This window comes from Zootermopsis nevadensis, unplaced genomic scaffold, assembly GCF_977971745.1.
Source record: "Zootermopsis nevadensis isolate Lab colony 2312 unplaced genomic scaffold, Znev_1.0 Znev_ptg000017l, whole genome shotgun sequence".
Taxonomy (NCBI): Eukaryota; Metazoa; Arthropoda; class Insecta; order Blattodea; family Termopsidae; genus Zootermopsis; species Zootermopsis nevadensis.
The window spans coordinates 3,793,183-3,809,518 of NW_028259149.1; the positions used below are offsets into that span (position 1 = coordinate 3,793,183).

The 16,336-nt window shown below is 38.7% G+C and overlaps 1 protein-coding gene across 1 annotated transcript in view; it reads right to left on the reverse strand.

Moving 5' to 3' along the window:
• Positions 1-12,820, reverse strand: part of RhoGEF64C (Rho guanine nucleotide exchange factor at 64C) — an 88,201-nt gene extending 75,381 nt beyond the window's left edge. Inside the window, exon 1 of the mRNA XM_022084119.2 lies at positions 12,504-12,820. The gene's annotated coding sequence lies outside the window, so the exon portion shown is untranslated. The remainder of the gene's footprint in view (positions 1-12,503) is intronic.
• Between the last annotated feature and the right edge of the window lie 3,516 nt (positions 12,821-16,336).

Sequence of the window (16,336 nt, forward strand, 5' to 3'; positions counted from 1 at the left end):
GCAATTGTAACGCTCCAGTTGTTATAATCTGGTGAAAGACCAAATTACTGACCATTTTTACTTGAAACACTTCGAATTTTACTCGGTCTCTTCGGGAGAAGGTTTGGACTTGAAAGTAAGCCACATTCAACTTCTCCGAATCCTTATTCCCTCACCCCTATCTCGAATGGTCAAACACAATATCCAATACTTGTCCTATATGGTATCAGCTCAAGAAGTTTCAACCCAACAATTAAACAATACTACAAAGCAAACTAATTCAGTAGCATCGATAATTAAATAATAGTTACAGTATTTATATTATTGCATTCTCACATACGCCTTTGTTGCTGGGTTATAAAATTACGAAAGTGCCACGTAACTCATGAAAGAGATAAGAATCTTTTAAACAATGGTTCGAAAAAAAGGAAAGAAAGAGACACTCGGGAGATCCAGTCGTGGCTGGGAGGATAATATTAAAGTTAAAATGGATTTTAAATAGAGTTCCAGTGATAACGACTTCATTCGTCTGAATTCGTACCTCTCAACAAAATTCTGTGATAGGCCGAGTTATGTTTCCCTAATTCTTGTTACAGTCTAGTGTTGAAAGACAATAATCATACGTCGTTGAACCAATTAATTGCTCAATCCATCATCCTATGCAGACTTTGAATATTAAGTAAATGCAACTTTTTCGGGGTCAATTTTGAATCTCAATCCAGCTCAGGTATTTTTCGTAAGCAATGTATCACTTCTTTATAGTTTATCTTACGCAAAAGAAGTAAATTCATGTGCTTTTATTCCGTTTTACTTTCAATTGCCTTAACAAGGAACTAACCACATCACAATAATTGGTGTCAATAGCAGAAGAGAAACATGAAATATGACCCCGAGGTATCAGACCAGCGTTTGCCTAGGGCGGACCCTATGTCCCTATGTCCTTTCCTCAATGACACTATGACGTAACAAAGTAGCAAAAACATACAGGCGAAGTCACACAGCTGAGAGTGTAGTAACAACGTATTAGACACGTCAGATTACAGCTCAAAATGTAATGGACTCGTGTATAATTAAACTGCTCTTACATCAGAATAATAACGCCACTGTTCCTATAATTAAGTTTAATTTTCATAAAAATTCCCATGCGATAAAAATGAGTAACAGATTTTCTTCTAAGATGTGACGCCGTGTAGACTCCTACGTAGATGTCAAAATTTCATCCCTGAAGATGGAGACAGTATGTTAAACCGAAACGTTAGTATCTTCTATGTGTCTATAACAATGTAGTCATCTTAAATGCAGTAAGAACACAACTCTCATTAAAAGAAAAGCATTTTTATAAAACTAACATTTTACTACACTGCGGTCCTGTAACACAAAAAAGGAGAAACTTGGTAGCGTTTTTTCAACTTCTTTGTTATTACATAACCATGAACGTAAGAGGAAACATGAAAATCACGTTTCTGCAAAATATGCGACGCTCATTAATATGCTAGGAGAAACAAACGGGCATGTTCTATCGAATGTCATGTCCTCTCCCACATTTCTGTCGTGATTTAGGGAGTGTCTGTGGGATGTCATGGTTTGACATTTCAGTGTTGAAAGATTAGAAGCTTTCAGCTGTGCGTTGTCGGGCGGAAAAAAACCTGACACACAAAAGTGTAGGTCGTAATCATGAAGTACAAGTGTGTAATTACAGTGGCGCCTGTATGCAAGCAACCCTCTGCTACTTGCGGCACAGAATTCTCTCTTCCTGACTAAAATATAATGTAAGCACATTTACTAAGCGCATATTTGCTCAAACAAAACAGCGATTTTAAAGACACTTATGATCATGTTTTTTAAGCGGTAAATTTGTGCCAAAAGTTCATTTTAATTCTGCTCAATGTCTCTGCATACCGGAGGTAATAATGTTAATTATGAGATTTTTTTACGTAGGCCTATAATTCTACTCCCCCCCCCCCCCCCAACAAAAATGGTGATAAACTGTATTCTGTCTTCGCCATTTTAAGGCACCATATTCGCTCATGCTAATATTATTGTACTTGAGAAAATTTGAACGGTACACAAATCTTGTAAACAGATCAACATCAGAATTCGGTTGTTGCTATTAAAAATACCTAAACATTGGCATGATTGTGATAAAACTGGATACATTTAGGCCACGTTCCAGGATTTGTCAGTAAAAGAAACGGGGTTCGACTCCAGGCACAGACAACAAATTCATGTTCGCCGTCACATTCCGAGAGCCACTAGGGCCCACTGAGTTTATTTAATGTATACCAAGGCATTCACCCTGGGATAAAACGGCTGGAGCTTGACTCTGTCCATTGTTCTGTATCCAGTGCCGAGATTAATACATATATCCTCCACGTCACCATACGTATCATGGCGTGATATTTGTTTGACCTTAAGGGCAACTTTGCCTGAATATAAGTTTTTGCTACTACCACCAAGATCTGCACCGGCGGCGGCTCCAGGCGGGCTCGCGCCCTGACCCTTCCGCGCACACCGCCGCGCCCTCCTACTCGCCGGGGCTTCAGCTTACACGCCTTTGCCTTCCGGCGGCCGGGTATAATTACGAAGCTGCTGTTGTGTAATTTTATCCATTTTATTTCACCTCTCTTAGTTAATATATTTTCCTCAGTACTTTGAGCTAAACACACTGAGTAACATCGTTTACAGTTCTTCCAGCAGCATTACTTTCAAAACAATAACACGTATTTCCTAGAAAATGAGCTATGGCCTTCTTTCTACATTACTATGCAAATATCTTCATTGTTAATGTTACTTAATGGGCCTACACAAGTTCTTTGCCCTTTTTAAAATAATGGTTTCTAGGCCGTGGCTTTGAAATTACCCCATAAAAGTGCTGCATAGCTTCCAATGACTCTTCATATTGGGTTACATAATGTTAATGAACTGATGTGAGTAGTGATCTGGGCCACAACTCGACAATCTGCCAACTATGACACGTTCAATGTCACACAACGGATCATCAATACGACAGACACTTCACAATGTAAGTTCCGGTGTTTATCTTCCGGGCACGTCATTTGGCACGTCACCTTCTACGTGAAGTGGATTGGAGCGCGCGTATTTGCGGTGCTGAGTAGCGAGACCAAGAACACCGTACTCTGACCATGCGTTAAAGAAGAATACACTGGGTACGTGGTTCGTATTCCGTGAAAACTAAGTCCATGAACGGGGGTTCTCGAGAAGGAAAAAAAAACCCACTAAGTCAGTCAAGATATTTCGCATCTTTTATGGAGCCCAAAGGTTCATTATCCTCACAATGAATACGTCTTGTATTATCACAATGGATCACTCAACGTCTCATAAACTGTAACTTCTTCCAAACGTTCGAAAGTGCTCTGATACCGTGCAGTTGATCTGCCTTTTGCTTGACACCTGGAGATGGAATAACGTGACAGTCACACATCCTCCTCTTGTGGGAACCAAATGTTCATTACCGTGTTGAAAATAGCCCGTCACAGGGCCCTACCCTGAACAGCTGAATCCTGTCCGAAGCTTCGTACCCTGTGTGTTTATGGCCCACTTTACAAGTCTTCCATCTGTGCCTAGTTCTGACAAGTGTTTTTTCTTCACGTTTCTGACCAAAACTGTGTCCGCATTTATCACTTCTTGCGTAATACATGTCTTGCCCACATCACCTTGCTTATTCCGTGGATGATCAAGAAGAGGGACACTACAGGAAATAATTTAAAGAGGACTTTATTGCAAACTAACGATGTAGTTCCTAAATCACGTTTAATCATAATTACTGATGTATCTTGACCAAGTGGCCCATTTTAAGGCGAAACCCAACATGCTCATGGAGAGACTTATGAAGACCACCAAAACTCAGGCCGCATTATCCTAAATTTTAACCGGAACCTCCATAATGGGACGCGTTTACGCCGTGCTAATCCGTTCTGTAAACGTCCATTGTTCTAGTTACAGAAGAACTGAGTTGTCCATCAAAGGACAGAGTCTGCAGTAGCAGGTAGAAGCTGATGCTGTGTACCACAGAAATAAACTTTCTTTGTGTGCACGCACGTATTTGGCCCGAGGCTGGTGGCAGGCAGTCTGTAACGGGAACATGCAACTTGAATGAAGGCACCGACGACTGACTGAGTCAGCTCGCTTTCCAGACGCTGCAGAGGGACTTTTGCTCGAGATAAGACAACTCAGGTAAATTACTCATCAGTGCATTCTGACAACTGCAGGTAAGTGAAATAAAGAAAGAAGGAGTAGAGATTTGGGAGAAATAAAAGGAATGAAAGAAGGAAACGGAAGAAGGGAAACAGAAAAAAGAAAGAAAAATAAAGACAAAGAAAGAGAAAATTACAGAAAGACAGAAAAGGAAACGACGGTGTTATAATTGTAACCACTGTCAGAACCTCAAATGTCACGTGTTCTGTGTGGAGACTAGCGAATGCCCGTTAAGAATAACGGGAAAATCTAAAGGCGATGGGAGCAAGTCAGAATTGCTCATCAGATGCCGTGAAAGAAAATAAATCCACGTTTGATTCTGTCGTCTTGTATTATGTTTGTACTAGACATGTCACACGAAATGAATGACGAATGAAGAATCAAAGACGAATCTAAAATGAAGAAAAGCTTGCAGAATTTGAGATGCGGAACCTTTGGAGTCTACCAAGAGCCAACGTCGAAATGAGAAGGTGACATTAAATTAAATATTAGGTGAACAGGTTATGACTCAAACCTGACTTCTGGAACTAGTCCAACATCTGCGTTTCAAAGAACAAATAAGGAAACTCCGAGTAAAAAAAACAGGCCGTTTTAAATATATCGAGAGCAAATTTATCTGCTTTTCCCTCACAGAACAACCTACTAGTCAGTTACTTTTCAAACGAGTGCAGATCGAAATGACATAACCTTTCTGTTTTTGTCCTCAACAAAAATACACCCAAACAAAATTTGGACGTAAATACACAGCCAGCGATTAAATCACCTTCTCGATAAGTTTCTTACTTTAATTCTGTTAGCCAGAAATATATCCCTAGGCAGTATGATCTCAAAAAAACATTACTTTAATATCATTACGTCCTCAGTGTCATTAAAAGCAGGTCAGAGGCGAGCTCAGGGACATTACTACCTCGTCCACGACGTGTCCACTTCGCATAAAAGAAACCTAAAATTAATCAACTGTTGAATTACTGACCATTAGGCGATGTTCAGACAAGTTTATTGGGAATCTGTTCATATTTGAAACAAATTAAATCCTTACGTTATTGACAAGTTTCTATTTTTTATTTACTAACAATTACATGTTTGGGGTTTAGCCAAATTTAATTTGTATTTACTTAAGCCTTTCTTACAGAAGAACAAAGAATATAAGAACTAAATATTACGAATCCCGAATATTACTCAAGTTCTGGCCCCAAATTTAGAAACCCCTCATTAGCAAAACAACTGTACAAAATTCATTAACAATGATGAGTCGTAAATGGCTGAATTTTCCAATAAAAATCACTACAATAGCAGCAACGTTATAAATGTAGTATCGGCCCCAGTCAGCAAGCCAAGAGAATTACTAAGTTAATCCTATGAAGCTAAATCGCCTACAAATATTTAAGAATTCAGTCCGTACCGCAGAGAAAACACAACACTTCACCGTTAATGACGATCAAATAATTAATGTTACGTAGGGAAAAAAGCTCTGTTTATTCTGAGAATGATACGAGGTCCACAAATACTCCGTGGATAAAATGCAGGAGTTCTTTAAAATTAAAACAGATGATGCATAAAGTTCTCACTGGGCTCTTGAAATTTTAACTCCCGATCATAAAGACGTGCCAGCTGTTCGCAACCCTAGCTGAAGCAGGAAACTCACTGATTACGTCTCCCTCGTTTCAAGTACGGTTAAGCCGTCCCACTTAGGCTACCGGTGTTACTTAAAAAGGTCTGTTACATGATCAAGAATTAGAAAGTTATACCAGTCTTTCTACCTGTTGAAATATTAGTAGAACCTAACAATGTGGTATTGCCAGTCCATAGACTGCTACAATCCTTCACATACAGCAAAAAAAATTGTATATAAATAGATAAATAAATCACTGTGACACATGCAGTTCAAAAGAGGTCATTAAGCAAATTTAAAAACCAAGGAAGGAATGATATAAATCCCGAACTTATGGGTTATATAGAATAAGCAAATTCCAAACTACTCTAACTGTATGACGCACTAATTCGTCCATTTTTTGCTACGATAGTGGTGATGGCAAACAGGAGAATCCAAACCATGGTACGAGACATTATATTTCTCAAGATTGTTTCGACAGAGGTGAGCCGAGGTAAAACCCGATCTGGGCCCAGTTGGTATCCGAATACGGGACACTCTCCAAGCAATTGTATATTTTCTCCTGGTCCATCTGCCCTTGCGAATATAAAAATGAAGAAACAGCTGCACACTAAACGATCAATAATGACGAGACATATTACTAATGATTATACGCATGCAGCAGGTCGTGTCTAGACATTACTTAAGAATTCAGTCCGTACCGCAAAGTGAGCACAAAGCGTCTCCATTACAAAGATAAATTAGTTAAAGTTATTAGGAAAATAACTCCGGTTTTCTCTAAGTATCATATAAAACTCACAAATATATTCTGTGGATAAAATGTATAAATTTTTATTACTAAAACAGGTAGGATATATATTTATCGCTGGACATTAAAGCGTCAATATAATTGGTTATTCAAATATTTCCTACGAAACTGGCACGCTGACTATACATTTACACATTATTTTTACATTTCCTGCATTATACCTGGGGCATAGACTTATTTCAGAAAAGAATACAAGACTTCCATAAAAAAATACTATCACATGCTTACAATTTTTTTCACAAAGTGTACACACAATGGGGAGATTTTTTATCCCTATGTTTCATGTATTAAACAAGAAATATGTAAAAAATGTGGTACTGAGGGAAATTAAGTTACACTTTATTAAGTAAATTAAATTTTGACTATTACTTTACGTAAGGCTCAAGTGAAAATCCGTTATTTTCTTTAAGAAAATGGCAATCATATACAAAATGTATACGTAATGAAATACAGACATCGTGAACATCTTACAAAGTTTATATTCAATATATATTCATGCAAGGTATATTTAAGAATAAAATTAGAAGTAAAATATCCAAGTGTTAATTAAGTTTCAAACGGGTTTATATTCGATAAACATTTAAAGCAATGGGGATATTAACATTTTCTCTCGTGGTAATTTTCTTGAGGGTAGGGAAGTTTGGAATATTAAAATTGATAGAAAAGTAAATCAGTTCAAGTAAATCACGCCAAAATTTCTTTTGTGATCATGTCTTGCGGGTACTGTGTCCAGCGGAAGATTTTCAAATGTCATGGAGTACTATCGGAAATTTAAAAGCAATGGGATATAATTTCAATTAAAACCACATGGCTACACACAGACAGGTCATGGACATTTTATTAATTACGATTCCAATGTGTTCTAGAGTGGTGTAGCGGACCACGAAAAAAACACTGAAATTCAACAGCACCAGTAGTTGAACTTTTGCAGAGTAAAATGAGTGCCAATCCCACACAGCAGAAGAGACCTAGATAAAAAAAGAGTTAAATAAAACATGAAAGTCGGTATAAAGAAGAGGAATATCGTAGGTAACTCATGTCACCTTCAAATTTCTCTTCGCTTTCAAGCTGTAAACTTGCCTAGAAAGACTGTACTTTAATGTGCAAAAATATGCCAAAGCGTATCGTTTTTATGGGTCAATCCTAGTAGCACTTGGCGATGAGTTATGCAGTTCCAGGAGGAAACCGGTAAACGACAGTTTAGTGACAACGCTGATTTTATTTCTTTCAGTTAACTTGGATAAGGTACAACAGAGAAATTCAGATTTTGTATAATAACTCCCTTACGTGATAAGAAATATATCAAGTCACTACACCTGTCAAAAAATTCATCACACAAATGGAAAAGCTTATGAAAATAAGGGCTTCACTTTATATTGTTAACCTTCAAAATTATGGGTGTGTGTAGGTCCACGAAGGCAATTAAAAATTATTTTTGGAGCACTTATTATTACAAGTCAGCGAGTTGATATATACTACTGTAATCATGCTGTGTCACGTATATAGTCTAACGTCCAGACTTATGCAACCCACCTGCCTGGAGGCGATGTTGAAGTGCGTTAACACGTCCTGTATTTCAACGACTCTTACACAGTCAAGGCGTCACCCTAAGCTGATCACGACTGCTTCTTAAACCGCACTGAGCTTTCCCTAACAATGAAAAAGATTCCCATACCTACCTCTCACTACTGTGTATATTTCAAGAACCGACAGCTCACCTACCGAGAACTGTCAGTTAGGTTATGTATTCATTGTCTACACGATAAAAGGGTGAAAGTTCTTATTTAAATATTGTTTTGCTACGCGAACATTTTTCCTCAAATTAACGTCTCTTTTCTGTGAATATTTAACTGTCACAGTGTCGGTTGTTATGTGTGTCAAGATAATTGCAGTGTAAACAAAACCTAGCCTCTTAAATTAGGAAGCCACAGTTCTACTCTGCCATGGGCTTGTCCGCCTACAAGAGCCTGTGTTACGAGGATAAGATGGATAAACGTGTGAAGAACAGACGGAGGAGAAAGTGGAGGGAGGGGGCATAAACTTTGATTTGCGACTAAGAAGGTCCCCAGGCATTGCCCGCTCGTCCTTCTGGTAGAGATAGGTTTAGTAAAGGCAAGGCATTTGGAAGTATCACAAAGAAAAATACTTTTCACCATTACCAATATCAACTGGTTAACGCTGCTTAAGGAAATAATCGTTGCTTATTATGAGAATAATAAAAAACTCATTAATACAAAAAGCTATAAATATCGATTATTGAAGAAAGTCTTAGATTTAAACTCTTAAAACGAGAAGCTATGTTAATGAAACTTAAGAGGTCTTCACGGCCACTGTGTGAACCTCTAAATAGATACGGACGTTTCGGAGCAACAAACTGCCATCATCCCTAAAGATGGCGTTTTCCTTGCGTATCCAGTACATATATAAATTGGTTAATGTTGTTGCGTCCATGTATCTTCTTCCTGTCCCCTTGCAGTCACTAATTTCCAAGCAAATAACACGTAGTAACAGATTGTTCCTAGGGGTAGGCTATTAAATCCGTAAATAAGTCCTATAATATGATGGTTATTGGTGTAGTGTAGCTCGTGTAAATAATATGTAAGAGAATTCAGTCCGTACCTCGAAGAAAACGCAATGCTTCCAGAACTGCAAAGATCAGCTGATTTTCTTTTTAGCTAGAATAGCATTTTTAAATGTTACTTAAATCAACTTTGGGCTTCAAAAAATGCGAATAGTATCGGTCGAAGCTCCATATACTCCAAGGTCAATAAACGTTTTAGTGCATCCAACCATCTTCACTCCTCCCCCTTTCAAGTTATGTTATTCTTTCCATATTACCGACCGATTGTTCTACCACTGTATTCGCAAAGTCATGTTACACTCATTTACAATGTGTACTCCAAAGAGAACATTCCTGACATGAGCAAAAGTGCCTCTACAGACATGTAACGACGTCTATACATTTTACTGCCCGGGTGGTCGGTAGTTTAGTATCCTAGGTTACCTACTGCTAATGCCATTTCTTCTTCTTTTACTTTCGTTTAACACAATGGTCAGTACTATACATGTTGCCTAAATGACAGAGGGAGCATACTTAAGCGTAGAGCTTTAAAATTACCTCCATTATGCAGCATTTTACAATATCTAAGTCCGCTTGTTCAAACGCTGTAATTACACACAATACAATAAGTGATGATAAAATCAGTAATCACGCTGTAGATGTTATTCTGGGTTGTAACGTCGCGTGCATTTGTAATAGATACCAACGTTTCGGAGGAACATACTGCCTTCATGTTCAGGGCTGATGACCAAGACAGATGTTCCTCCGAAACGTTGCTATCTGCCTGCAACTATACACGCGTTTGAGAGAGTCGCGAACTATGTAATAAGTGGGTCTAGGCACTTAAGACAGTTTTAATTCTCGATGTCACGAATTTCGGTTCTTTAAGAACTGCGGTTTTCCTGTTTTTCTCTGTGGTACGTACGAAGGATTGACGCGTGATTCCCATATCATACACTGCAGTCTCACCGGTGTTTAACAGCGCTGTGCACCAACAGTTAAAGTTGGACTATCACGTTGTTTGAAACAGATTAATAAAGACAATATTTGGAACTAAGAGAGACGGCACAATAGGATAACGGACAAAAATATATAACGAAGACCTCCAAACACTATAAGAGTCAGCAAATAAAGGAATATAAGACTGGCGATCCATGTACGTGGTAAATGCATATAACATTTTTTTCCAACAAGAAGAAAGGAGGTAATATCTAGGAAATTTTTGATTAAAATAGGCCGAGAAAAAGTTCAGTGATAAATTTATAAATTCTTGTGAACGCGTAATGAAACACTGGTGTCTACAAAAGGCCAGAAATTTGAACAGCTAAACGACTATTACATAACCCCTCATCAGAAACCAAATAAATACTCCTATTAAATTATAACACAACGTTCAATATATTGCTATAGAAGATGCATGTCACTTCTTACTCAGCAAATTCTCTGTGAATACATCAAAAACTTCTTATCATCTTTGTATCAAAAAAAATCATGTCTGTAGAGTTGGAATTTATAGTGGAAGACACACAAGCCCACAGAAATTTTTTATCGCTGAACACAGCCAAATATGAAGTGCTGCTTGTTGCAAGTCTGTGATATTACAACATTTCTGGAATTCTTGCGACCTGACTTGGCAACGACAAATCCATGTACCTTTAGATTAGATGCAGAATGAAAGGTTAAATGTCAGCAGGTCTGTGTAGGAACGCTAGCGTAGGAATCTCTCTCGCACGGCGCAGGAGAGAGGTTGTGTCCACACCAGCGAAAGGCCCCGTTCAACGCAGTCCCTAACGTTAGCACATTGCGCCCCATACGAAAATGTACATCAGGATGAGCATGAAGGGTAAAAGTGGTTACCAGTCCCGGGTAAACGTCTATGCTACAGACTAAACTTTTATCGTGGTTTTCCTTAGTCCGTCTAGGCCACAACCGCTTCCTTCTACATCCTTCCCAATTTTACAATCTAAGATCCTAACTTTTTGAGGACAGACCGTAACCGAACCAGAAAACGATAAATCCCGAGTAATATCAAGCTTTGCCGCGACACCAAACTACCCGAAGAGCTACGAGAAGCAGTCAAACATAACTGCTTAAAGTATCTCCGAATTCATAATGTAATTTTCTGAAAATGTTTTCAATTGTGTGCTACTCGGCGTGAAAACATTATTCCGGCGATAAAATCAAAGGAATGAGACTTGCATAGCATATATCAGAAATGCGTAGTAAAATTTGGTCTGGTAGCCCTAAGAGGCCACTAGAAATAACTACTCACATATGGGAGGATAATATTAAAATGAATGTTACGAAAATAGGGTTAGGGGATGTTCGTTGGATTAATCCGGCTCGGGACACGGAACTGTGCCGGACTTTAGTAAAAACGGTAATGGACGATAGGGTTCTGTAAAGACTAGTTGAGCGTAATGTTGTCTGGTCATGTATGACTCAGATCCATGAAGATCTAACTGTAAATGGGATGACAAAGCGTGACGCGCTAAAATGGTCCGGCTTCATATCGCGTTTTACAAAATATTTCTCACGTTAACAGGACCTGAACAATTTTAACACATTCGTGGAGAATCACCACGTACCTGGGTGGTATCACTTAAATACTAATAGGTAATATTTTTCCTCAGACACTTCACCAATTCGTTCCCATTTCGTGGTACAAAACCATTTTAGCAGCGTTAGATATTAATGAAACATTATAACATTCGATGTAATCCCAAAATCAGTTATACCTTACGACAACAGATTGAAGTGTAATTAATTTTGTCACCGTGTACGTAATATATTTGCGTGATCTATATTCATTTTCCTTTCGTTATTTACCATTCTATTGAATCCGAATTCATCAGAGACAAAATATCCCTACATGTATATATAACACGTGATTTAAATGTTTAAAACGGAGACTCAAACACCGAAGATGATGCTCTGTGGGTTTCGGCTACACGTTGACTCGTCGGTAGATTTCTTGAGGGCATCTACAAACTAGTCAAAACGAAGCCAAAACCAAGCCGTGATAATCACAATCTCTGATCGATAACACCACATTACAATATTTATTTGTAATTTGTATGTCAATGAGCTTATCGGTCCTATTTTTAATAAAAGGGAAATATGTTTTAAAAGTGAGTCAGACCTACAAAACAGTGTTATTTCAGCGCCCTCGTGATAGAGGAAGCTTAAAACGACATCTGTACGCTAGCTGAATACCAAACTAGCAAACAAATGAAGTTCAAAGAACGCACCCAAGCCAGGGGAAGCTACGCCCACCCATAGGACACACACAGAATACTCACTGAATACGAAATAAGGAACATTCTTACCTTTAACTACGACAATACATCCATTGCAGAACGTCGGAATCCATGTAACGAATCGAACAGGCAAAATATATAACTTGTTGAAATCCGTGAAATATCCTTATCAGAAATAATTGATTAAATTCACTAATAAAAGATCCATAATCTATATAATTATTCTTGATGAGGATTCAAAGTGTAAGTAAAATCAAAAGCACTGACCACAAATATTTGTTCACATATGATTAATTAATACAAGTTAATTGAAGAAACACGCATATTCACTCTGAAATCACTAAGTTGAAACCACAACACGCTGCTCTACCGACTGGCCGAACTGGTACTGAACTGAAACAGGGCATCGCGTGGAAACAGTGTGGTACGCATCACACCTGGCGGCATTACTAACCAATCTCAGCTGCCCATTCTCCATCACGTGGAACATCGTCAACCAATAAGAAAGTGCGTTCAACCTCGGCAGAAGAAACAGGAATGGTAACAGTGATTTTGTTGTTGTAATATTATAAATGAAGTGTTTTATTACGGCTTATATAAAAATTTAAATGTAAGGGAGGAAGGTTAATATGAATAAAACATGCTTTAGGAATATTTTCCTCTTTCTGAATTAAAATCTTCCCTTCTTTACGACACTAAAAACAATAGCCGGTACTATCTCTGCAATTAGGAATGGAAACAATTAATATTCCTTCAGGCAAACAAAGAAACATTCTCAAGGAAACTGCACGTTTTAAAAGGAAACAGAGAAAGCCTTTCCACACGCATATGCTCACTTTTTCAGTGCCTTGGAGCACTTTAAAGTAGAATAAGGCCATGGAAATTTATCGATGGTGGTACCACACGTTCAGGCAAGGGAAATGAGACCCATGACGGTTCCCAACAATGCTGTTCTGCTGGAGGGCTGATATCTGCAATAGCGGTTCGTTGGAAATGGCGTATATCGTGTTAATAACTTCGCACAAATGTTTGCACAGTTACTCAAGAAACTCCTAATTATATAATCGCCTCCATTCTCCGTTCTCTTGCCAACACTTGCGTTCCCAAAAATCCTCACTCTATACTGTTTCTTAGATCGAGAGGCCAAGTTTCAAACCCACGTAAATCTAAGTAATCCATGGAAACAAAATACTAACCCTAAGGTCCTGTCCCATATAATTCAACAAGGGGAATTGGCTATTGTTTAGTGAATTTTAATTGGCACGTATCACGATCACGGGTTTGAATCCTAGTGCTGGACGAATTATAAGCCTGTTTACGTGCTTTTCTCAGTTGTCTTCTGTCTCCTGTCAAGGTAGGGGACCTGCGATGTGCTGATATCGCTTTCATGGAATGTAACTGAAACAATAATAGTGTAACTTAATCCATTTCTCAAGTCCGCACGGCATTACAACTCGGAAGACCGTCATAGACATCTTCACAGCGTAGAGAACCCCTCGACAAGTAACGTGGCTCTATAGTTGAATCCATTACCTTGCGTAATCACAGCATTGGGTGGTGTGAGCAAGGCGGCGTGAAGGGGGAAGAACCAACCGTGACTTATTTTAGGATAGCCTGTAATTACACTCGAGAAAAGCCATGTATCACCTGTCCACCATCCGAGGGCGTGTTGGCGCATTTTCAGAGCGTCTGCCTCACTTTTCCGTCATAGATTCTCCCTGGTACTTATCTAAGCACCACAGCACATAGGCGTATTGGGGAGTGGAGTTATAGCTCCATGCATTCTTAACCTCGGCATTAGACTGGTGTGACTGGTTAGCCTCACGCCCCCAACTTCATTACCACGAGGAAAACGTCGTGCCCAATGTCTTGACCCAAAAGTCAGTCTGGACGTTTCGTCGAAAAGAAAAATCCTGCCTGGAATAGAACCCCGGACTTCCAGCACGCAGCCCAGTCATTGTATTTGTGGTAACAACGCTGATCGGGGTTGGTCCCTTACGCTTGTGCCTACAGTTCATGAGGTCGTTCGCTTGAAAAGGGTTCAAACGCCGCTGGTAGCAGAAATGTTCGTGTGTACCGGGTTACATGATAATAGGAAGGTACTCCGGCTAACTGTTCCCCACTCTCACGTTCTTTCGTGAGAAGTCACAACGCCAAAAGAAAATAAAACACATCTCGGTGCAGATGTTGGGTGGCGGCAGTTTATTTGACGATGCAATACGAACTGCAAAGCAGACAAAGTAGATTTCCGCTGGGTCTACCACGGTCATATTAGGGAGACTATGTGTAGGCTAGAAAATACAGACTGGTATACATATTCATCACCAAACGTATCTTAATATATTATATAATATTATTTATTGACGCATTTTAAATAGATTATGTATTTTTATATTTAGTCAGAAGTTTACATTAAAATTTTACTGTTTAAAGCGTTGTTATGGATGCATTAAGCAACTTCGCGAGTCATTTTAAATAATCACTGACACCTCACATTACAAAATGTTATAATATGTTATAAAACGAACCCCTGGAGACGTGGGAAAAATAGACAAAGAATGTTTAGAACAAATAAATAAACAAACAAATGTTTTAAAGCACCCGAAACAACTTGTGAAAATTAGGATTCTTGGGTTACGATTCAGTCCAGTCTTGTACGTGGCGTACCGACATTTTGAAGGAATCTATCGCCTCCATCTTCATAAACAGACTTCTAAAATGGATATATGCGCGATGCGTTGGTCCAAACCGGGGGTAACCACTTGCAAGACTGTTTGTCGTCATTACAGGAAAAACCATTGACGTACATGCGCTGGTATCTGGCAGGATTTCTATTCATTCAAGGCTCTTTCTTCTTCGACCATGTGTACATCCACACCGTGCCCAATAACGAAAAAAGCCTGGTGTCAAGTAGCATCTTCGTAACAAAACATTAATTCCAGCAGCCACGTTTACAACTGCAAGCATTTTCAGATACGTCACGCGGTTTCTAGCCATAATCGGACAATTACCCAGGCGAAAAAGAGTGACTGAAGTGAAGTTAGGGCAGGTTGGGTGAACGTTGCGAGGTGACTGGACTAGCTTACTTCACAATTTCAGTGTTCGGATACGAGCAGGAACTTAGCAGCGTTCTGTTATTTGTGGCTTACTTATTTACAGCTCATACACGACTAATACAACGCCCCCAGCTCAATTCAAACTAACATATTTTCTAATGGAAAGGGAATCATCGTACAAAGGAACTGATGATTTGAAATACGAAACTCACTAAAATTGCAACTTTTATCTAAAATGTTTATGACATGGTTAACATTCAATGAAATGCGAGTTAAAGTAATTTATGAGTCTGTACAGTTATAATACCTCTAAACCCCTATGGTAATTATATGTACCAGATGCTTTAACAATCAACAAATTTTCATTCTGCCCACAGTGAATTTATAAATTCCGTATAATTCTCAGAACAAACAGTAATTATTTCCAAAAACAGCATTAACCAATTAATAATTGTAATAGTGAAGTGTGTTTTCTTTGCGGTACGGGCCGATTACTTAAATGTTACTTAGATGAGCTTCGACTTCCGAGGCTGAACTCTGCACCAAAACGGTTCTATCAAGATCAGCGAGGTGTGTAAAAGGACACAGAACCCATTAAAAAATATGCACACATTTCCACACTTGTTCACTTTATGGATGGAAGAACCCGAGTGAGACAAGAATGTTTCCCTGGAAACAAGAATTAAGTTGAATGGAAAAAGAACACTATTCAATAAAGCTTGTCGTTGATTGGACCACACTCGGAAATGTTTTGTTTCAAGCAGAGACCCATGTCTAAAGGAAAAGCTTCCATGACGAGACATGCCTGTCAGTAGCAGTCATTATTACCTGCTTCATTTATATAAC